General features: G+C 44.5%; 1 protein-coding gene across 6 annotated transcripts in view; it reads right to left on the bottom strand.

The window, feature by feature from the left end:
• Nucleotides 1–22,982, bottom strand: part of PRLR (prolactin receptor) — a 346,542-nt gene that overhangs the window by 136,276 nt on the left and 187,284 nt on the right. For 2 of the 6 annotated variants that reach the window (XM_054031489.1, XM_054031496.1), the window contains exon 1: nt 19,221–19,442. The exons of the other annotated variants lie outside the window; for them this stretch is intronic. The gene's annotated coding sequence lies outside the window, so the exon portion shown is untranslated. Of the gene's footprint in view, nt 1–19,220; nt 19,443–22,982 lie in introns of those variants that run through there. 6 annotated transcript variants of the gene reach the window in all.

The following is a 22,982-nucleotide window of genomic DNA, read 5'->3' as shown; positions in this document are numbered from 1 at the left end:
AGAGTGGTGCCACTCCCCATTAACATCAACAAAGAATTGGGATGCTCAGCACATGTCTACAGGGCTATGCTAGTGTCCATTGGTTGTTCTTGTAGACTTCTCTTTCAAATGCCTCAGTCCATGACCATTCAGGCTTCATCCCCTTTCTTGCTCTACACCAGAAATCATCAGAGCTAACCTCACCAAGATATAGAACACATCATTCTGGGTTCACCAGAGGCAGTGCTTCCCAGTGTTCCCAGAAGCATTATGACAGGTTTCAGAGTAACAGCCGTGCATTATGTCTGCCTCAGGGAGCAATGTCGGTGGAGGCATAATTCCTCACCATCCTCTGCCGAGGACCACAGTTTAAAAGACAGTTTTTTAACCCTTGATTGCTCTTCAGTAGATTTAATTTTGAATTACTAAAGGCCCCTTACCAGCTGAATTCAGCTTAAGTGAGTCATCCAACCTTTTACTCAGAGTCAAAGACAAAACATAGCCCTTGTTTACACATACACTTTTCAGTCTCCTAAGAAATAAAAAAAAACAGGCCAGATCCCTGCAGGACCTCTCTTGAAATGCCCTTCTAGCTTAACGGTGAACCACTAATAACTACTCTCTGAGGGCAGTTTTGCAATTAGTTGTGCACCCACCTTATAGTAGGTTTGTCTAGGGTATAATTTCCCTAGTTTGTTTATGAAAAGGTCACATGAAACAGTATCAAAAACCTTACTCAAGTCGAGATATAGCACATCTACTGCTTTCCCGCTACCCACAAGTTTTGTTACCCTGTCAAAGAAGGATATTAGGTTGGTGTGACAGGATTTATTCTTGACAAATCCATGTTGATTGTTAATAATCAACTTATCTTCTAGGTGCTTACAAGCAGATTGTTTGATTATTCATTCCATTATCTTTCCAGGTACTAAAGTTAAGATGACTAGTCTATAATTCCCTGGGTTGTCCTTATTCCCATAGATGCTGGAACTAGAGTGCTACTGCACCCCCTGTCTTGAAGTGGTTTCCATCACATACAGGGTTTAAAGTTTGGTTCAATGGCTCTCTGCACCGCCACTATTCAAACTGTTCCAGCACCCCTGCTTATTTCCCTTTTTTATAGATAAGGCAAATATAGTATATTTTCCAGTCCTTTGGTATCTCTCCCACCCTTCATGAGTAGGGCCTCATGTCTATCACGGAGATCATCTGACCATGACTTCTGTGACCTCTGCAGCAGCCAGTGTGGCTGATCCCAGGGCCACCTAAGGAGCTGGCCCCGCAACCAGCTGCTCGGGCGCTGTAAGAGTGGCCCCAGGGCCAGCCGCACCAGCCGCTGCTTCGGTGGCCCCAGGCAGATGGCCCCAGGAACCACCCAAGCAGCAGCTGATGTGGCTGGCCCTTGGGACCACCTGAGCAGCGGTCCAGGGATGGCCAGGTAGTGGTGGGTGGGCGACCCCCAGGGCCAGTTGCCTGGGGCCACCCGAGCACCGGTTGGTGCCACTCCAGCAGCTGTCCTGGGGACGGCAGGAGCAGTGGCGGGTCACCCACTGCTTGTTGGTCTTCGGCAGCTGGTGACGCTGCCCCATCCCCCCAGCAGCGGCCTCTCAGCTGCCCCCCAGAGCAGAGCCCCCCCGGGCCCATGCTCTCCCTGCCCCCCAGCTAAGATTTAGTCAGGCGTATATAGTACAAGTCATGGACAGGTCATGGGCCGTGAATTTTTGTTTATTGCCCGTGACCTGGCTATGACTTTTACTGAAAATACCCATGACTAATTCATAGCCTTATTCATGAGTTCTCAAAAGATAACTGCTAATTATCAGAGATCTCTTCAGCCAATTCCAATTCCTTAACTATATTCAGATGTATTTCATCAGGCCCTGCCAACTTGACATCTTATTGGTCTAAGTAATTCTTAACTTGCTCTTTCCCAATTTTAGCCTCAAAACCTGCCCCATTTACACTAATGTTCACTATGTTAGTCGTCCAATCACTGCTAAGTTTTTCTGGTGAAAACTGAACCAAAAAGGCATTTAACATTTTGGTCATTGCTGCATTTTCTGTTATTGTCTTTCCCTCCTCACTGAGTAAGGTGTTTACACTGTCCTTGGTCTTCCTCTTGCTTCTCATATATTTGTAAGATGTTTTCTTGTTACCCTTTATCTTCCAAGCTAGTTTAATGTCATTTTGTGCCTTGGCATTTCTGATTTTGTCCTTATATACTTTTTTTAATATTCATGCTTCAAAATTTGAACTAGTTTCTACTTTTTATATGAATCTTTTTTAAGTACAAATCATTGAAAATCTTCTGGTTAAGCCACGTTTGTCTCTTACCATACTTCCGAGCTTTCCTATGTATTCAGATAGTTTGCTCTTGCATTCTTAATAATGTTTCTTTAAAAAAAACCTGCCAGCTGTCCTGAACTCTGTTTTTCCCCTGGAACTTGCTTCCCTTGGAATCTCACCTACCAACTTTCTGAGTTTGCTAAGGTCTGCCTTAATGAAGTCCATTGTCTTTATTTTGCTGTCTTCCCTCCAACCTTTCCTGAGAATCATGAGCACTATCATTTCATGATCACTTTCACTCAAACTGCCTTCCACCTTCAAATTTTCAACTGGCTCCTTCCTATTTGTCAGAATCAAATATAGAACAGCCTCTTTCCTAGTCGCCTTCTCCACCTTCCCTAATAAAAAGTTGTCTCCAATGCATTCCAAGAACTTTGTGAATAATGTGTGCCCTGCCGTATTACTTTCCCAACAGATGGCTGGGTAGTTGAAGTCCCCCATCACTACCACGTCCCATGTTTTGGATGATTTTTAGTTGTTTAAAAAACCACCTTCACCTACCATGAAATCGTGGACACCTACCATGAAATCGCCCTTGGTTTTTACCTCTTGTATCCTTACCCAGAGACTTTCAAAAAGGTCTGCCTCCCATTTTTATCTCAATGTCAGTGCAAGTATATATATATATATATATAATGATGGGGGAAGGCCAGATTGCTACAGTAAAGTAGTGAGGAACAGGTATGTTAGCCCCAGGCTAAACAAATCCCTGGTACCATGGTAACCAAATGGCAGTTGCTCCAGGTTAATCAAGACACCTGGGGTCAATTAAGATCCTTCTAGAAGGCAGGAGAGACAGCTAGATTGATTGGGACACCTGAAGCCAATCAAGGACTGGCTGGAACAAGTTAAAAGCCTCCCAGTTAGTCAGTGTGGGTGTCAGGAGCTATAGGAGGAATGAAGTAGTATGAATCCATATCAGGTGCAAGGAAGGAGTCCCCGAGGTAATGGTAAAGAAGATATTGAGTGGGGGCTGCTGTGGGGAAATAGCCCAGGGAATTGTACATGCCCTATTTCCAAAAAGTCAGCTTTCATAGCTGCTAAGTTTAGGGTCCCTGGGCTGCAGCCCAGAGTAGAGAGCGGGCCTGGGCTCCCCCCTCCCCTCCCTGATTAATCACTGATACTGGGAGACAACAGTGACTGTATGTGGGAGGGTTGTTTCTCCTCACCTCCCTTGCTGGCTTATGATGGCAAGGGTCACAGTCTACTGAGCCATTTTCTCTAGAGAGAGAAGGGCTATGTGGAGGGTCACAGTGGGCGTCTGAGGCTAGCAAAATCCGTCAGGAAACGCAAGACCCACTGAGTCAAGAACTTTGTCACTATATCTATCTACCTATATATGATGTACAAGGCAATACTCCTCTCTTTTTTTTTTTTTCTCTTGTCTGTCCTTTCTGAACAAGCTGTAGCCTTCTATACCAATATTCCAGTCATATGAATTATCACACCAAGTTTCTGTGATGCCAATTATGTCAATTATGATTATTCACTAGTATTTCTATTTTTTCTTGTTTATTCCCAATATTTCTTGCATTCATATACAGACATCTAAGATGTTTATTTAAGTTCCCCTTTTGTCTCTTAGTCCCTGTTGTGATTGCCCATGTTCCTCTCAGATTCCGACCCTTCACCCAGCTCTCCATATTTTAAACTTACATATGGGCTTTTGTCTCCTACATCCATTGAAATTAGTTTAAAGCCTGTCTCATTAGGTTAGCCAGTTTGTATTCAAAATATACTCTTCCACTTCCGTGATAGGTGGACCTCATCTCTGCTCAGCAGTCCTTCTTGGAACAGCATCCCATAGTACAGGAAACCGAAGCGCCCTTGGTGACACCAACCACACAGCCATGCATCTAGTGGCGTAGCCAGCTCCTAAGAGGAGGGGGAGCAAACATAAAAAAGGCGCCCCCCCTTGGCTCCTCCTCTGGCCACGCCCCCTTGGCTCCCCCTCCGGCCACACCACCCCTCCCTTGCCATGGTTCCTCCGGCCCTGCCGTGCCACCCACATGCCCCCCCACCCTCGCTCCTCCGGCCATGGCTGCCGGCCGCCATGCTGCGCCCCCCGCTCCTCCGGCCGCCGCCACTGCCCCTCCATAGCTGTGGGCCGCGCTGCGGGCCGCCAGCCTGCGCCCCCACTTGCTCCTCTGGCTGCGGCTGCTGGCCGTGCTGCAGAGGTGGGCAACTGAGAGGGGGAAAGCGGTGGGCAGGAGGAGAAGGAGCTGACTAGACCCACACTCTCCTCAGACCATCATGAAGGAAGAGAGAGAAGCCGCCGCCGCCTCCCAGCATGGACCTAGCAAACTCCTCCAGCAGCTGCTGCAGGATGGCGGTGGGGTGACTGCCCCTCTCACCCGCCCTGGGAGCGGCCCGGAGAGCCTGCGGAATGGCTATGTGAAGAGCTGCGTGACCCCCCGCAGGGGCTTCCTCTCCCTGCTGCTGCTCCCCGCCACCTCCCCCAGGGCTCTCCTCAGCCTGGGCACCCTGGCCACCTTTGTCCTCTCACTCCTGCTTTCCTACGGCCGGAGCAGCCCCTGGGGCCAGCAGGACGAGAGCGGCTGGTGGGGCCCCTCGGCGCTGTGCACCCTGCTAGGACTGTCCCACTGCCTCAGCCCCCTCTTCAGCATCGCCTGTGCCTTCTTCCTCACCTGCTACCTGGCCTGGGACAAGCACAAGGAGTGTGACGGCAGCCTGCGTCCCCCCTTGCTGCTCCAGCCGCAGCTGCTGGGCCGCACTGCAAGCCGCATACCGCGCCCCCCCACCCCGCTCCTCCGGCTGTGCCTGCTGCCCCCCCATGGCTGCGCTGCAGGCTGCCAGCCTGCGCCCCCGCTCGCTGCTCCGGCCGCGCTGCAGGCCACATGCCACGCCTCCCCCCACCCCACTCCTCTGGCCGCTTTTGGAAAGGCGGGGGAAGCAGCTGCTTCCCCTGCACCCTGCTAGCTACGCTACTGCATGCATCTACTCCAAGATTCATCTGTCTCTGCCTGAGCCTCTACCATTGATTGGAAGGACCAATAAGAATATCACCCCCACTCTGAAAGCCCTTTAATCACTTCTGATCTGCTCAGGGCCATAACTGACAGCATCATTTGTGCCCACATGGATGAGCAGCATGGGGTAGTAGTCAGATGTCCAGATGATCCTCGGCTATCCTTCCATAATGTCTTTGATATGGGCTCCTGGTAGCAGCACACCTCCTGAAACGCCAGATTAGGCTGGCAGATAGATGCCTCTGTCCTCCTTAGAAGGGGGTCACCCCCCTATATTTCCTCTTGGGAGTGGTAGCTGTAATCCTTTCAGCCTTGGAGTACATGGCCTTTCCTCCTCTACCTTTGGGGGAGATGCCTCATCCCTCATTAACAGGCCAGCATACTGATTTTTTTTTTTTATCTCTATGGATGGCGGGTTGGGAGTTGTATATAAAGCACAAATATAGAGTACTATGTAAAGAATAAGTGTTACTAACTAACTGGACTTAGACTTTTAAAAAACAAACAAATGATTTTATGTATGTGTTTTTAAGTCCAATGTTAAAATTATGAAGAATTAATATGTTGTATCACTGGTTGATATCCTAGACATATCAAAGCACAGTTATTGCATACATCAGTCATGAAGACAAAGATGACAATACAGGTCAAATTAGTCAGACTATGTAGATCATGCTGGATCATTCTGAAATGGAATAGTGTCTCCTAGTCAGAATGTAGGGATGGTTTCCTGTTACTGACTCACAAGTGTACAGCTGTTTCTCAGCATTACAAAATCTTACACGATGATTGCCTGGGGTGTGGGGTCTAATGTCCAGCATAACAATTACTTTTTAATATTTGTATTATTGTAGCATTTAGGAGACTTAGTCATGGACCAGAACACCACAATGTGCTAGGTGCTGTACAAACATAGAAGACAGTCTCTGCATCAAAGAGCTTACAATCTAATGCCTATATGGTTAATCCCCAATAAATAAACTGCACCCAGATTACCCCACACAGAACCTTCTCAAGCCACACCCGGATCGCCCCACACTAAGCCCTCCACACTTGGATCCTGCCTTGCTGAGCCGGCCCACACCTGTTGCACTTGGCATGGAAGGGCATGGCCCTGGGGTGTTTTTGGAGCAGGCCGGGTCCTTGCACTGTGTCAGGGTTGGGTGCAGCCTCACCGCTGAGTCCATGTCCTGGGGGGAAGCTGCACAGTGATCTCCCACCTCTGTGCAGCCAGTGACCTGTGCTCCCCAATGCCATGTTGGAGCCTCCACATTTATTTGACAAATAAAATTTGCAGAATTTTAAAATATTGTGCGCAGAATTTTTATTTTTTGGCACAGAATTTTTAGGCGCAGAATGCTCTCAGGAGTAGTTGTTGTGGCAGGGAAATTGGCTTGTAGCTAAGTATGCTTCAGCTTTCCACCACTTGGTAGCAGATACTGAATGGAACGAGGCTGCTCAGCATTGTCATTTCCACTTTGGCCTAAATGATGACATCAAAGACAAGCTGGCAGAAGTGGACTCCCCACCTACTCTAGATGCCTTAATTGACCTCACCATCAAGATTGACAACCACCTGATGGAACACCACCAAGAAAAAATGTCAGCTTCCTAACTCCCATCATCCTGGCATCTCTGGCCCACCAACCTTCCCCATAGCTCGAACCCATGAAGCTTTACCACGTCTGGCCCCTCCTCACTGATGCAGAAAAAAGGCACCGTGGGGCATCAAGACTATGACTATGCTGTGGAAGGCCAGGACACTTTTTACTGGGCTGCTCTGCTAAGCTCCGATCTGTACCCTGGTCAGAGAAGGCCAAACCCCAATCCTCAATAGGGAGGTCTGACCTGGGGTGGCACTCCCTGCTTCCCATTGGTACCCAGCATCAGTACGTGTCTGGTGGTATCTTGGCCATGACTGAGTAGATCCTGACACAGCTTAAACTCCCTCCACAAATCTGACACCCTTCCATCTCTGAGGTCCACCTGGAGAATTCAGGTGCCTCAGGCAACTTCATGGATCAGAACTTTGAACAGGTACATCACATCCCCACTCAATGCCAGCACACTCCAGACTTGGTGGAATCTATCTATGGCTCTCTCCTCTTATCAAGCCCAGTTACCCACCAGACTGAACCCCTAAAACTATGACTCTCCAGGGATTTGGACTTATCCAAACATCACACTTTCCAGCAGTTCTTGGTATGCCCTGGTTCACTACACACAACCCATGCATTCGTTGAAGAGCAGGCATGATACAGTTCTGCTCCCCACACTGTCAACAATTCTGTCTCCTGAAACCTGACTGAGGAGACTATAGCTTTGAAACTCTTCATGATTGAGCCTGCTTTCCTCGAGATTCTAAGACTGAACAGGTTAAGCCCCAGGAAGTCTCATTACTGTCTGCAGTCATCCACTGCCCCCATGTTACCACTTAAATACAAGGATTTTGCTGATGTGTTTGACCAAAAAAAAAAAAAAAAGACACTGCCACCCCATCACAGCTATGACTGTCCCATCAACTTCTAGCTCGGAGTGGAAGTCCCTTTTGGCTGCATTTACTCTCTTTCACAGCCAAAACTTCAGGCTTTCCATGACTACCTCCAGAAAAATCTACAAAAGGCATTTATTTGTCCATCCATATCTCCAGCTGGGCCTCCAATTTTCTTTGTAAAAAAAAAAAGAGATGGATCAGTAAGGCCCTTGTTGACTATTGGGTGTTAAACAGAGTCATGATTAGAAACAGATACCCTCTCATTAATGAGCTTTTTGAAAGATTCCGCTCCACAAAGATTTTTACTAAAATGGACCTATAATTTGGTCCAGATTAGAAAGGGAGATTAGTGGAAGACTGCCTTCTGTACACTTTGAATACCTGTCATGCTGTTCGGACTGTGCAATCCCCCAGAAACCATCCAGCACTTCATAAATGATATCTTCAGGGATGTGTTAGACAGCTATGTAGTCATTTATTTGGACAATACACTCACCTTTTCTGACAAATCAGGCTTCTCATGATCAGCAGGTCTGCAGTGTCCTAGAAAGACTTTGCCTCTATACAACATCCTCTATACGCAAAGCCCGAAAAATGCAAGATTGACCAGGATGCAATAGAATTCCTTGGTTACATTATCTCCCCTAAGAGACTAACCATGGACCCACACAAGGTGATGGCCACCTCTGAATGGGCCACACCAAAGGACACCCACCAGAGCCAACAGTTCTTAGGCTTCACTAACTTCTACCAGAAGTTCATGGAGGGATTTTTCCAGTCTAATTGCTCCTCTGACCGCCCGTCTGAAAAAAGGAGTCTGGTTCACCTGGTCCTTGGAAGCCCAAACCACTTTCAATGAGCTAAAAGAGAAATTCATCATAGCATTCATCTTGGTACACCCAGAACCTGTTAAACCATTCACCATGGAGGCAGATGCATCCAAGTTTGTCCTGGATGCAGTACTGTCCCAACTGGTAGGTCCTGTTGGTTGACTTCACCCAGGTGCCTATTACTCTCACAAGCTGGCCTCAGCTGCAAAGAATTATGATACATGTCATAAGAAACTCTTAGCTATCATGACAGCATTTGAGAAATGGTGGTACCTACTAGAGGGGGGCCAGGTTCCTTGTCCAAGTGCTCACAGACCACAAAGAACCTGGAATACCTTTGAAAAGCCAGACACCTCAACCATCAACAGATCTGCTGGTCCCTCTTCTTTGCCAGTTTGACTTCATAGTCACCTACCACCCAGGAACAAGAAATGGGAAGGCTGACACCCTGTCCCATAAGGCTGAGTACCTGGAATTGGATGAGAAAACTCCCTCTACGATTCTAAAGGCTTTCAATTTCATCAATGGCACAACAGACGACGGCCTAAGGGAGTCAGTTCATATCTTGTTACCCAATGACCCCTTCGCTGCTCAGATCAACCAGACTCTGGAGAATGCTGATGCCCCACTGGCCCCCAGGTTCAGGGTCCTCTACTATAAGGAGCGAATCTATGTCCTGAAAGGGCAACAAAGGTGGCAGGTTCTTAAGTTATGCCATGACACCCCCCTTGAAGGGCTCTCTGGCCACCTCAAGACCTGGAGCCTAATCCCAAGGAGTTTCTGGTGGCCAAGCTTGCACACCTCAATTAAGAAGTGCGTAAGATACTTTGACCTGTGTGCCCAGACCAAGTGCTCCTGCTCATCCTTTTCCAGCCTATGCCCATTCCACCTCCACCATGGGATACCATTTCCATTGAATTTATTGTGGAGCTAGACCACTAGACCTGACTCCTACTCAGACCACAAGGTATTACCACCTATGACCCGGTCTGCTGACGTGTCCACTGAGGGTAGGACAAAAAGTAAGTAGCCTAATTCTCAGCAAGGGATATTCAGGTCACATATCAGGAAAAAACTTTCCAAATATAAGGGTAGTTAAACACTGGGACAGGGTTGGTCTAGATATTCACGGTTCTGCCTCAGCGCAGGGGGATGGACTAGATGACCTCGAGGACTCTTCCAGCCCTACATTTGTATGATTCATGACTCAAGTGGCAAATTTCTGCAAGCTCAGGATAGCAGTCCTGTCACTCACGCTATAACACTTTTCTATCACCAGAGGAAATCCTGATGTCATGTATCAATTGACATCAATTTTGTCATAAGTGCAACACTATTAGTGCATTGTCTCATATTGTGAAAAACCATAATTGTGAAGTGAATGGAAATATTAGCTTACTGTGTTCTAGAATTGTACATTACTCTGCTATGAATAAGACATTAGTCTCCATTGTCTAGTATGATGCAAAGAGTCCAATTCATATTGGGCATCGCTGTACAAAACTTGTCAGCACAGCAACTGTAGAAGACTGTATTCACAGATTCCAAGGCCAGATAGGACCATTGTGATCATTTAGTCTGACCTCCTGTATTACACAAAATTCATACCGTTAAGGCTAGAAATAGAATTAAAATACAGAAATTAATTTGTAACCCAAGTATTCTGTCAGTTTTAGCAGTTAGCCTTACTGAAATGGTAGAGTGCTAGGCATTAAGCTAGAGTTTTTATAAACAATTATTAAGGGACAAATCCTGGTCTTCTCCACAAAACCTGAGTAAACAGATTTTTCAGAGGGGAACTCTTCAGTGGTGTGACAAAGTTCCTCCTCTACCTTGGTGGGTCCTGCGCTTATTGGCGGATTTGCTCACTTCACAGATTCACCCTGTGGGTCAGGAAACATTCCAGAGACTGTCCCCTCTGTAGAAGCTATAGTCCAGGTCAATTCCTCCTGTGTTTGATCAGGAGTTGGGAGGTATGGGGGGAACCTAGGCGCGCCCTCTACTCTGGGTTCCAGCCCAGGGCCCTCTGGACTACAGCTGTTTAGAGTGCTTCCTGGTACAGTTGCACGACACCTACAACTCCCTGGGCTACTTCCCCATGGCCTCCTCCCAACACTTTCTTTGTCCTTACCACTGGACCTTCCTCCTGATGTCTGATAACGCTTGTACTTCTCCATCCTCCAGCAGTACACCTACTCACTCCCAGCTTCTTGCACACCTCTTGCTCCCAATTCCTGCCACACACTTCCACTCCCTGGCTGCCCCTGGCTTAACTGGAATGAGGCCTTTTATAGCATCAGAGGGGCCTTACTTAGAGTCAGGTGCTTAACTGCCTCACCTGACTCTTAGCAGGTTAATTGGAGTCAGGTGATCTATTAGCCTGGAGCAGCCCCTGCTCTGGTCACTCAGGGAACAGAAAACTACTTATCCAGTGGCCAGTATATTTCCCTTCTGCTACTCTGCTGTTCCCAACTGGTCTGGGTCTATCACAGTGCTTAGGGATGGAATCTTCCGCCTCTGTACCAGCTGGAGGCACCAGCACATCTGATCTACTGCTGCTTTTAAAGCTGATAAACTGTAGTGAAGTTCAGTCATTACGTATCAATCTCAAATCTCTGGGAGTAGACTAGTGGATCCAGATTAAGTGCAATAAAATCAGGGAGCATTGGGTCATTGTTTTTGTTTCACAATTAGCAATGATACTTATTCTACTTAAAAATTCCCTTTACTCTATTTCTCTTTTAAAAGCTCTTAAATATATTTGATCAAAAGACCAAACTATATATTGAGGATCCTTGTGTTATGAATACAGTAATAACAAACACTCACCAACTGCTATTTCAGCAATTTTATTGCACCTAACATTCAAAATCTGTTTAATCACTTGTCTTGACAAATGGATATTGCCAGTGTCAGATTCTTTCCAAATTATGTGCCAAAAAGGGAAGGATTTTTTTTCTTCTAACAACCATTTTTAATGAAGAAGGGAATTATGGAGATACAGATTCTGCTCTCTGTTAAATCAAGAATGAGAAAAAGAATCAGGTCTAATGTATTTTAATATCAAACTTTCAAAGTTAAACAATAGTGCAGAGTTCTTAACATTTTGCTAAAGAATAAAAAAGGGCCACATCATAATGTTTTATTTACTTAAACAATCTTTTAGGAAAGATCCCCCGACCGCTGTGTTTGCCAGAATTCCATCATCAAAATATGGGTTGGAACCACACCCCCAGATGCAAGCACTATCTACACCTGAATGCTGTGGCTCAGGTCTATATCGACTTCAGGGTAAGTTATTACAATCACAAGGCAAAGCAAACTAATTCTGTTGGCAATTTCATGGTTTCCATCCTCTTTACTCATAAAAGTCACATTGTGATATGTATTCTCAAACATTTCTGCTCCCTTCTTATTTCCTCTGTAGCGTTCATCCTCCTTGTCACTGCTAAAAACTACAGCTGTGCTAAACTACTGCTTTTCTCTATTCAGCATTTTCATGGGGATATGTGATTGGGTGAATAAACCCTGCATTAGAACTGAAGGGGTTAAAGAGCAACTCTGGGTCCAGATAACCTCTCCTAGCCACACCTGCAGAGTATGCTCCAGATAGAGGTGGAACTTAAGAGGGAAACCAGACAGTTCAAAAGGGGGCTGCAAAGGCAGGGACACGGATCTGTACTGGGAGCACCTGAGAAGGGATGTTTTAGAAGCCTCTCTTGGAGAAGAGGCACTTACCTGCTGGGCCCAGACAAACTGAAGGTGCAGTTAGTAGCTTTTTCATTACCTTTTTGCTACAGACTGCAAAACTTGGAGAGTAGAGTGGGTGGTAGGAAGTGGACAAGGGAGGGCAGCCTTAAGGCGCTCCTGAGTGCCAGACCTTCAGTATCCCTTGCAGGGTCCTGGGCAGCAACCTGGTGGAGTGGGAGGGCCTGGGCTCCCCTATCAGCCTCCCTCCACATGTAGGCCTTGTCTACACTACACAGTTTTGTTGACAAAAGTCAGGTTTCATCGACAAAACAGTGGAGGTGTACACACTGCAATGCTCCTTTCACCGACAAAACTCTCCTTTTTCACCAACACAATAAAACCACTTTCATAAGAGGTGTAGAGCTTTTTGCGGCAAAGTTATATTGACAAAATATTAGTGTAGACACCGTGCTTGGTTATCTCGTTATAAATGGCCTCCAGGAGGAGATGTCCCACAATGCCCATCCTGACCATTCTGGTCAGCAGTTTGAACTCCACTGCCCTGCACTCTGGTACACAAACATCTATTCCTCCCCCTTTAAACACCTGGGAATTTTTGAAGTTCCACTTCCTGTTTGCTTGGCGTGGACAGCTCAGATCACATCTTCCCAGCGGACCATGGTGTCTCCTCACAGCAAACGCTCTCCCACTTGGAGCACACCTGAGTTGTTGGATCTGCTGGCACTGTGGGGAGAGGAGGCTTTGCAGTCCCAGCTCTGATCCAGCGGTAGGTACTTTGATACCTATGGTCAGATTTCTCATGACATGTTGGATAAGGGCTATGAACGGGACACGCATCAGTACTGTACAAAGATAAAGGAGCTGATGCAGGTGTACCAGAACACAAGGGAGGCAAACCATCACTCTGGTGCTGCACCAAAGACCTACCACTTCCATGGGAGTAAGGGGTACACTGGGTCTCCCAGGATCACTATGGGCATTTCAACATCCCCACTGGAATCTTCTGAAATACCATAGAGAAGTACCCCTTTCTACTGATGTATTCTGTCACAAGATGGTCCAGAGCCAAAATTGGGATATGTGTGAAGCTATCGCCCCACCGCAATTAGGGAATCCCATTGCCGCAAAGCCATCCACTATTTCATGCACATTGCAAAGAGTCACAGTCCTTCATAGCAGGATGAAATTAATGGCCCTGCACACTTGTGTTAGCACAGCCCCAACGGTAGACTTTCTGACTCCAAATTGATTTGTGACTGACTGGTAGCAGCCTGGAGTCGCCAGCTTCCACAGAGATCGCCATGCACTTCTCCACCGAGAGGGCAGCTCTCAGTTTGGTGTCCTTGCGCCGCAGTACTGTGGCGAACTCCACATGCTGTTCCAGGAAGGTGACTTTATGCATCCAAAAGTTCTGCAGCCACTGCTCGTAATCCCAGACCTGCATAACAATGCGATCGCATCACTCTGTGCTTGTTTCCCCGAGCCCAAAAGTGACGGTCCCCTTTGTGCAGCTGCTCCATGAATGCCAAAAGTAATCTGGTGTTGTTTCTTTTCATGGCACACAGCAGGTCAGGCAACTCTGATTCCTGTTTAGACTGGGAGCTCATGATATACTGCATGACCATCTGCAATGTGTTTATAACAGGGACCACAACAGATGAGAGCAGTGCAGGATCCATCCTTTCAGACAGTTGGTGGGTGCATAGTAAACAGGGGCCATTGAAAAATGCCATGAAATGCAGTCAGAAGCCAAGGAATGATGGGATGGAAAAAACTGCACCATGGGACCTTGAGCCCACACCCATGCTGCAGTGCGATCCATACTAGCTTTCCACAACTCCTAGCTGCAGTGGGATAGCTACCCACAGTGCACTGCTCTCACTGTCTATACTAGAGCTCCAACTGTGGACGCACTGCACTGACAGAAGGAACATTGTGTGAACATGCACAAGCAATGTAATTATACCATTTTTTGATTTTTAGTATAACTTGTGTTAACAAAACTGTGTAGTATAGACAAGGCCTAAGAAGGGACTTACCCTCTAACTACTAGGTGATGCTTATTAATTAATCATGCTGTTAAATAATAGATTATTTATATAAATATTTTTGGATGTTTTCCACATTTTAAAATATATTGATTTCAATTACAACACAGAATACAAAGTGTACAGCGCTCAATTTATTTTTTTATTATAAATATTTGCACTGTAAAATAAAAGAAATTGTATTTTTCAATTCACTTAATACAAGTAGTGTAGTGCAATCTCTTTATCATGAATTTTGAACTTAGAAATATAGAATTATGTACAAAAATAACTGCATTCAAAAATAAAACAATGTAAAATGTTTTTGGTGGTTCTGGTTCTGTAGTTTCCGCCTCGGAGTGTTGCTCCTTTAAGACTTCTGAAAGCATGCTCCACACCCCTTCAGATTTTGGAAGACACTTCAGATTCTTAAATCTTGGCTCAAGTGCTGTAGCTATCTTTAGAAATCTCACATTGGTACTGTCTTTGCATTTTGTCAAATCTGCAGTGAAAGTGTTCTTAAAATGAACAACATGCTGGGTCATCATACGAGACTGCTATAACATGAAATATATGGCAGAATGCAGGTAAAACACAGAGTAGGAGACATACAATTCTCCCCCAAGGAGTTCAGTCACAAATTGAATTAACGCATTATTTTTTTTAACAGGCGTCATCAGCATGGAAGCATGTCCTCTGGAATGGTGGCTAAAGCATGAAGGGGCACATGAAATGTTTAGCATATCTGGGATGTAAATACCTTGCAATGCCGGCTACAACAGTGCCATGCAAATGACTGTTCTCACTTTCAGGTGACATTGTAAATAAGAAGCAGGCAGCATTATCTCCCGTAAATGTAACCAAACTTATTTCTCTTAGCGTTTGGCAGAACAAGAAGTAGGACTGAGGGTACTTGTAGACTCTAAAGTTTTACATTGTTTTGTTTTTGAGTGCAGTTACGTAACAAAAAATAAATAAATCTACATTTGTAAGTTGCACTTTCACGATAAAGAGATTGCACTACAGTACTTGTATGAGGTGAATTGAAAAATATTATTTCTTTTATCATTTTTACAGTGCAAATATTTGTAATAAAAATATAAAGTGAGCTCTGTACACTTTGTATTCTGTGTTGTAACTGAAATCAATATATTTAAAAATGTAGAAAAACAACATTTAATAAATTTCAATTGGTATTCTATTAACAGTGCGATTAAAACGGTGATTAATTTTTTAAATCGTGATTAATTGTTTTGAGTTAATCACGAGTTAACTGCGATTAATCGACAGCCCTACTTATGACAAGTGCCAACTATTACACAGGAAACTAGAAAGTTTCTCAAAAATGGTAACTGAACAAAACTGCACCCCCCCCAAATCTCATCATGTGACCTCAGAACTAGTATAAACTTTTTTCTAAACTTTAAGGAAGAAGAAGTGACTCCCTCCATTTATATTGCCTTTCTCCACGCTCAGGCCCCAATGTGCTTATCTTGCACTGTCTTGGTAATCTAGTATAGATGTCACTAGTAACTACATCCCATCCACATAACTATGGTTCTCTGCCTGGTCTGTCCCTGTGTCTGATACACACTCAACCCTGTTGTAAGCAGGGTATGAATGAGCTCTCCCCTGACATCTGTTGACACACTGGTGGAAAAAGACTTCAGGAGCAGACTTTATATGCATAGACACCTACTCTGCCCAGGTGTTCAGCAGACAGAGCTGCTTTGCGTTACAATTCACTTTTGAATGCAGGGGCAATGAAATGCCGTTATTCTTCGTATATGAGTGAAAGGCAGCAGAACTGTGCTTAGCATACCCTGAGTGAGGGTGTCACTCTAAACTGAAGCTCACCTGCTAAGCAGGGGATAGGGATAGCAGCAGCAAGCAAGTTGCAGAAATAGTACAGGAGGCATTGCTTGATTCTTACTCCCATTACCTTTTAGGGGTAGGAGGTGGACCAGTATGAATACATCTCTGAACTCTGGGTCTTTGCTGATCAGCGACAACCAACTGAGAGTATGATGCAGCAGAGGGAGAGGGGAGAGGTGTGTTAAAGGGATATTTGTTTGTTGGACTTTCACGCTGCAGTGTAGATAACTGAGGTAAAGGACACCACCCATGCTTTTGAATTGTGGTTGTGGTGTGTTCCCAAATTAATGTTAGATTCCGTCTCCCCTTTAATAAGTTTTCTTTTGTTATAGAGTTAGTACTTGCTAGTGGGGAAGCATCATCTTTTATAGGCACCCAGGGTGATGGTTAAATTTTCCCTGATTAGCGGGTGAGGCTCAAGCTGGTTCTGTTGTGTATCAAGAGGAACTCAGATTCCTGATCTTTGTTGTTGCTGACTCCTCTTGGCAAAAGGATTACACTATAAAGGGTTTAATATTCTCCTTAAAGTAACCCAAATAAAGCCGGGTCCCTAATACAGCAACAGCTGTAGGGCCAGATTCTACACCGACATACATCCTTACTGGTTTCAAGAGCAATGGGACATAAATCAGGGTAAAACTTGGTTCTTGTTTCATCAGTAGTAAGTGATGCAGCAAACAGTGCTTTATTAAATGGAGGCCTGGAAGTTACAGCCAATAGAAAGGCTAAAGATTGCTAGGGAACAGAATAGATCCTTCGAGAAGGGCTCTGCCTAGCACAAGTATGGGGTGAGGCTGGGGAGGAGATCAAAACCAGATCCTTCCTGAGGGGTTACAAAGTTTAGTTAATTTTAAAAAAACTAAATTAGCATATTTAAGCTTTGTAACATTGAGGGTGTAGAAGTACCAAAATATCTTGATGAAAACTATCAGTGTCTCCAACCCAGCTAAGACCATGAAGTAACAATACATAGCATATGTATTTATTTATTTATATATTATGTAATTAACTTCTGTGTAAAAACTGAGGAGAAAGTCAGCCTAGGGAGATTAAATGCCTGCGCTGAAATCCTGCCCCCACTGAGGTCAGTGACAAAACTCCCTTGGACTTCAGTTGGCCAGGAATTCATCTCTGGTTTTCAGAGGTGCTGAGTTCCCACAGCCTCTGAATAAGTGCCAAAATGTTCAGAAGTTGCTACTAGTTTGAGGTGTCTAAGCATTTGGGTGCCCAAACTGAAACGGATAAGTCTGACTTTTAGTAGTGCTGAGCAACTCCAGCTGAAGCCAGTGGGAGCTCACCACCTCTAAAGAAGGTCTCAAACTAGACAGAGGGAAGAGGGATAGCTCAGTGGTTTGCGCATTGGTCTGCTAAACCCAGAGTTCTGAGTTCAATCCTTGAGAGGGCCACTTAGGGATCTGAGGCAAAATCAGTACTTGATCCTGCTAGTGAAGGCAGGGGCTGGACTCAATGACCTTTCAAGGTCCCTTCCAGTTGTAGGAGATAGGATATCTCCGTTATTTAAAAAAGGGAGGCACCCAAAACCAGTGGCAACTTTTACAAATGCAGGCCTAAGTGACATGCTCAAGGTTACAAGGAGTCTGTGGCTGAGCTAGACTAGGAAACTTGGAGTCCTGAATTCCAGCTCTGTGCTTAGTCCACAAGACAAAGTTGTTCCCTATTTCATAGTACTCAGTTTCACAAGAAAGTTTATTCTGATGACATCATCCAATTTCTAGACCAAATAACCACAAACACGTTGCAGACACGAATCTAAATTCTGAATTACCACCCCACCCTCAAACACCAATTATTTTCATGTTTGCCCAGGACTAACTTTAATCTATACAACCTGTATTCCTCCAGGTTCCCCTTCCCTTCAAGGTCTGCTTGCCACATATGTACAGCTGCATGTGAGCTGTTGCTAATCCTCCCACCAGGTTGTTTATCTAGGGCATTTCATCAGAGATATACAGCCCACAGCATAATTAAATATCAGTTTTAGCGGGCAGCAGTGCCAACACAGAACATGCAGTAAACGATAGCACTTGTTATACACACACACACGTCAGGCATCACTCTCTGCTTAGACTTGTTCGTACTGCAGAGGCAGTCCATTCATCTGCCTTTAGGAAAGGAAGTTCCTAGCAGTTCAACAACAGTGACCCATCTCTCAAGACAAAATAGAAGATAGGTGTCTGCAGTGCAGGGCTTCAGTGTGAAGGAGGCTTGATGTAGGAGGGAAAGAAAAGGGATCCATACTGTTTGCTGTAGGTGGGTCAGCCTGACAAAGTGACAGCAAAGAAATGCTGCCCCCCCCCCAAAAAAAAACCCCACAACCAACAAACTGATCCTACGTGATACCCAGAATACTGAAAATGTGTTAGAGATGGCACCAGGCTTCTACGGGATGCAGGAAGGGATCACTGAATTCTTGAAATCAGGAACTATAAGTCATCACAGCTCCCTTTCTCCGCCGCAGCTCAGTTAGCTGTTCTCATGTTTCTGTGTTTCCCTTCCACCCGATGCCAGTGTCAGTGAATGCTGAGATGTCAAACACTTAGTCTGATCCCAATCAATCATCTTCTGAGAAACACTGGGGGTGCCTAAGCACATCAGTGTGGACGTACATTAGGGAAATCATGTAAGATTATTTCCACACTTAATTAAAAGACCAGTGCAAGTCTAAGTGTCCTTGTAAAGTATACTCTCTCTGTCCAGGCTATTATTAGCAATTCATAGGAGACAGTTGTCACCTGGCTGACAGTTGTCACCAAAACAATAGTTTTTTTTCCATAAGCTGTTAGTTACACAGTATCTAACACATTGTATTGAGTTTAGCTGGTTTCTGATTATTTTTAGTAGCCTAATAGTGTTTACAAACTCTACCAATCAATCTTTATATAATGACGAACGTCCTTATATGCCTAGGTAAACACACTGTAGGAACAGGTTTAGCCACAGTACTCACTTTTGCCTGGTAATGAAGTCTGGGTTGATCCATGTCAGTTCGAGAACACTTCCTGAACAAGGATATGAAAATCCAGCCTTGCCAACACAGTTAAACAACTTCAATCAATCCAGAGAAAGAAAAATCCCCCCCGATACAAAACAAGATTCAGAAAAATCTCTAATGTTTACAGCGTTGACTCCCAAGATATTCAGTCTGTCGGCTCTGAGCAATATAACTATGTACTTGTACATTCTCAGCCCATTAGAGGAGGAGTCAGTGTTGCAACATTTATGTTCCTTGCTCCAGGCAAAACAGTGATTTTCTTCAGTGTGCAAAATGTCCGGAGCATGACAGTTTTACAAGGTTAGAGAGGTATTTTGGAGTGTAGAAATCCAGCAATAAATTTGTTTTTATAATCACCTTTATCAGCTAGAAATTACTATGCCTGCCCTAAAGCATATAACAATTTTTTTAAAGAAGTCAATCCAATATTCTTTCAACATAAAGTACTTCAAAAGTTCTTTCCATACCAAAGTGTCAACTCCTTTTTATTTTACAGTGACATGAAACTGCACAAATGTACAGTAATTTGGGTCCTGTTGCATTAATGAGACATCCGAGAGAGAAATGAGAATCTTTCCCTTAGGTTTGTCAGAAATCCTATGAGCTGAAAAAGCTTCAGCTTACAGGCTTGAGCTTTGCATTACTTGTGTAGAACTGGGTGATTAGTGTGAAATTTATAAGTCTCTTTGCAAATTCTGACCCATCTTTTCATTTAGCCATATTTGCACCCTCTCTGCCATAAGGTGATTGAAGTTTTGTTCATGCCATTGTGGGTGACAGATAAAGTTTGGGTTTGCAGTTTAAATTTTGTAGTTAAAACTTATTATCATGAAATGAGTTGAGTGAAAATTCTGTAGATCCAATCACGGACCAGAACTAATACCATATGACTCAGGTGATCCATTATGAAGCTTGAGCAACTTCAAATACCAAATATGAATACAGTGAGAAATCCATAGGCAAACAATTTCAAGTAATGAACACAAATGTTGCAAGTCATGATCTACTCACAAACAGAAAGAGACTAAACTTGTCAACTAAAAATATTCACAAGAAATAATTCAACCAGCTCTAGCAGTGTGTCTGCAAATTTCCTCCAGTGGCTCCCTATCTAGAAGTTTGCAGTCAAGTGGTTTTGATAGATTGGGGATGGATCTTGTGAAAATATGCATCTTTTCAGCAACAAGAAAAGGAAAGTGAAGGACAACATAACCGATACTTAATCAGCTGGAATGAAGATGCACTGGGCTGCAACCAGCTGCTTTAGGGCTGCAGCTGCTTGTCACTGCAAAATTTAGAGGACTAGCCCCAGAAAAGCAAGAGAAAAGGAGAGAAATTGTGTTTAAGGGAGAGTTAGTCAGAACCAGGAAGGTGCTCCTGGAAAAAGGGCTGCTTCAGTGGGGTAGATTGGCGATATGCACATCTTTAGCGGGATTTGTAGAAGGTGGAGTATATCTTTGTGGAATACAAGAGAATACAACTCTAAGGACTTCTTGGTTAGTAAAGATGCAAGCTCAGATCCTATTCACTTGAAGAGTCTAGATGAAATCAGTGAAGCTCCTCAGACAAGAAAGGATTACTTAGCTGAAGACAGGATGAAGATGAGAATTAAATAACTGTTACTTAGCATATACCCAGTCAGTAAGAAATTTAATATTAAAGAGGGTAGTGAAATATTTTACTTAACATAAGGAATGAAAGTGAAGGAGAAACCCATATTCAGAATTTCTGCTACAGATCCCCAGGATGCAGACAGAACAAGACTGAAAAGTTATTGAACCAACTCTCCAGGTATCCAAAGCCTTAGGACATTGCACTTTTGAGGGATTTTAACCACACCGAAATGTGGTGTTTAATAAATTCAGCCAAGCCTGCATCAGAAAGGTTTCTGAGTTATAATGTAGAAAATCCAGCCAGAGCAGAATCCATCTTGAATCATCATTTTGTTAGTAAAGAAGTGTGATTGATTCCAAGCTTCTCTGTTATACTTAGCTATGACAAGCTACTTAAATCCAGCATAGTAATAATATATAGTTTTCATAGGCTACAGTAGCACAAGGGTGTTAGATTTCAGGAGAGCAAGATTTAGTAAATTAAGATTTCAAGAGCCCAGTTCTCCTCTCACCTGCACAACTTTTACCCCACTGCAACACTTAGTTACTCCTGATTTACATTAGTGTAACAGAGGAGAATCAGGCCCTTAGTTAGTAGAGTGCATTGGGAGGAATTACTAGTGCTGAAGAAGGCTGAGAAACCTAAAAAGGACGCACTAATATCTAAAGGCACAGCAGACTAGTGTTCCTACATAAAAAAGAACACAAGGAATAAGAAGCTGCTGATTTGGTTTCATGAACATCTAGATGTCCCGATTTTATGGGGACAGTCCCAATATTTGGGGCTTTCTTTATATGGGCTCCTATTGCCCCCCACCCCCATCCCGATTTTTCACACTTGCTATCTGAACATAACAAAAAAAAAAAGAAAGAAAGAAAAAGGGCCAGTGTAAACAGTGCAATCTTTCCCAGCCTGCCTTAACCTTTGTTAGTGCTGGGACTGGGTAGACACAAGGAGTCATGGATGTATTGGCCTCAAGAGTTAGACTATATAGTCCTAAGACAATGGCCTATCACAAATGAGTCTGAAGGGTCCAACCCTACAAGATGTTGAGCTCCTCCTGAGAGATGCTGAACACTGTCAACTGATGCTGACATCAGTGGGAGTTGTGTGTTCAGCAGTGCTCAGGACTGGGCCGGATTCAGATTTTTCTGGCAACATGAGGTGGACCAATGGAAAGATCTAACTGGAAGGAAGCCATTTTACCCAGTCTCACTCTCACCGTTTTGTTCGCTTTGTCTTTACAGGATAATAAGCAGGATCTTTGGGGATGAGACACTGATGGATGAACCCCTCTCCTATTGCCTCTGAACTTAGTCCAGATTTGTAGCTTATCCTGCAAACTTAAGCAGTACAGGAAGTGAAATGGGCAGTTGGCCAACAAAGGTGGGCCCAGAAAGCAAAGGGAAGAGAAGCAAGAGAAAAAGCATTTAACCCTGCAAAAAGGCCAAACTAGGGACGAGACCAAGTGTTAGCAGGGCAAATTGAAATGCCCAAGAGCTTAGAATAAGGAGTAAAGTAAAAGGAAGCCTAACAAGTGCAGGTAGAAAATGATTGTGCCTAGTGGTGTGTGGTGGTGGTACGACCACAATGATCACACTCAGGCTTAGACAGGATGCTTGGATGTGAGTGGAGACGAGCCCAGCCAAAAGTAGTTCTTGCCACTAGTGGGCCTTGGTGTGACTGAGGTAGCTGTGACCATGGAAAGCCAAGATCTGTATAATGTTGGGTTGCCAACTTTCTAATTGCTGAAAACCAGACACCCCTGCCCTGCCTTCTCCCCAAGGTCATGCCCCCTGCCCCAGCTCTTCCCCCAAGCCCCTGCCCCCTGCTTGCTCCCCCCTCCCAGGAAGCTGGTATGATTGAGCAAGATGGTGCTGATTCATGAGACTTAGAACAGCATGAGAGGTTTAAAATAAGTATTTGTTCTTTGCCTTTTAGAATTTTTTTTCTCATACTTGGTTCCTTCCTACAACAAAATTCTCCACAGAAAAATCATGTAGAAAAAACCTTTAGCCTTAGGAGTGTTCATTAAATGTCTCACCTGTTCTATAGGTAGGCTTTCCTCACACACCTTCTCCAGGACTTTTTTTTATTTTAAAA

This window comes from Malaclemys terrapin, chromosome 6, assembly GCF_027887155.1.
Source record: "Malaclemys terrapin pileata isolate rMalTer1 chromosome 6, rMalTer1.hap1, whole genome shotgun sequence".
NCBI classification, from domain to species: Eukaryota; Metazoa; Chordata; order Testudines; family Emydidae; genus Malaclemys; species Malaclemys terrapin.
This window is presented reverse-complemented; position numbering and strand designations above follow the sequence as displayed.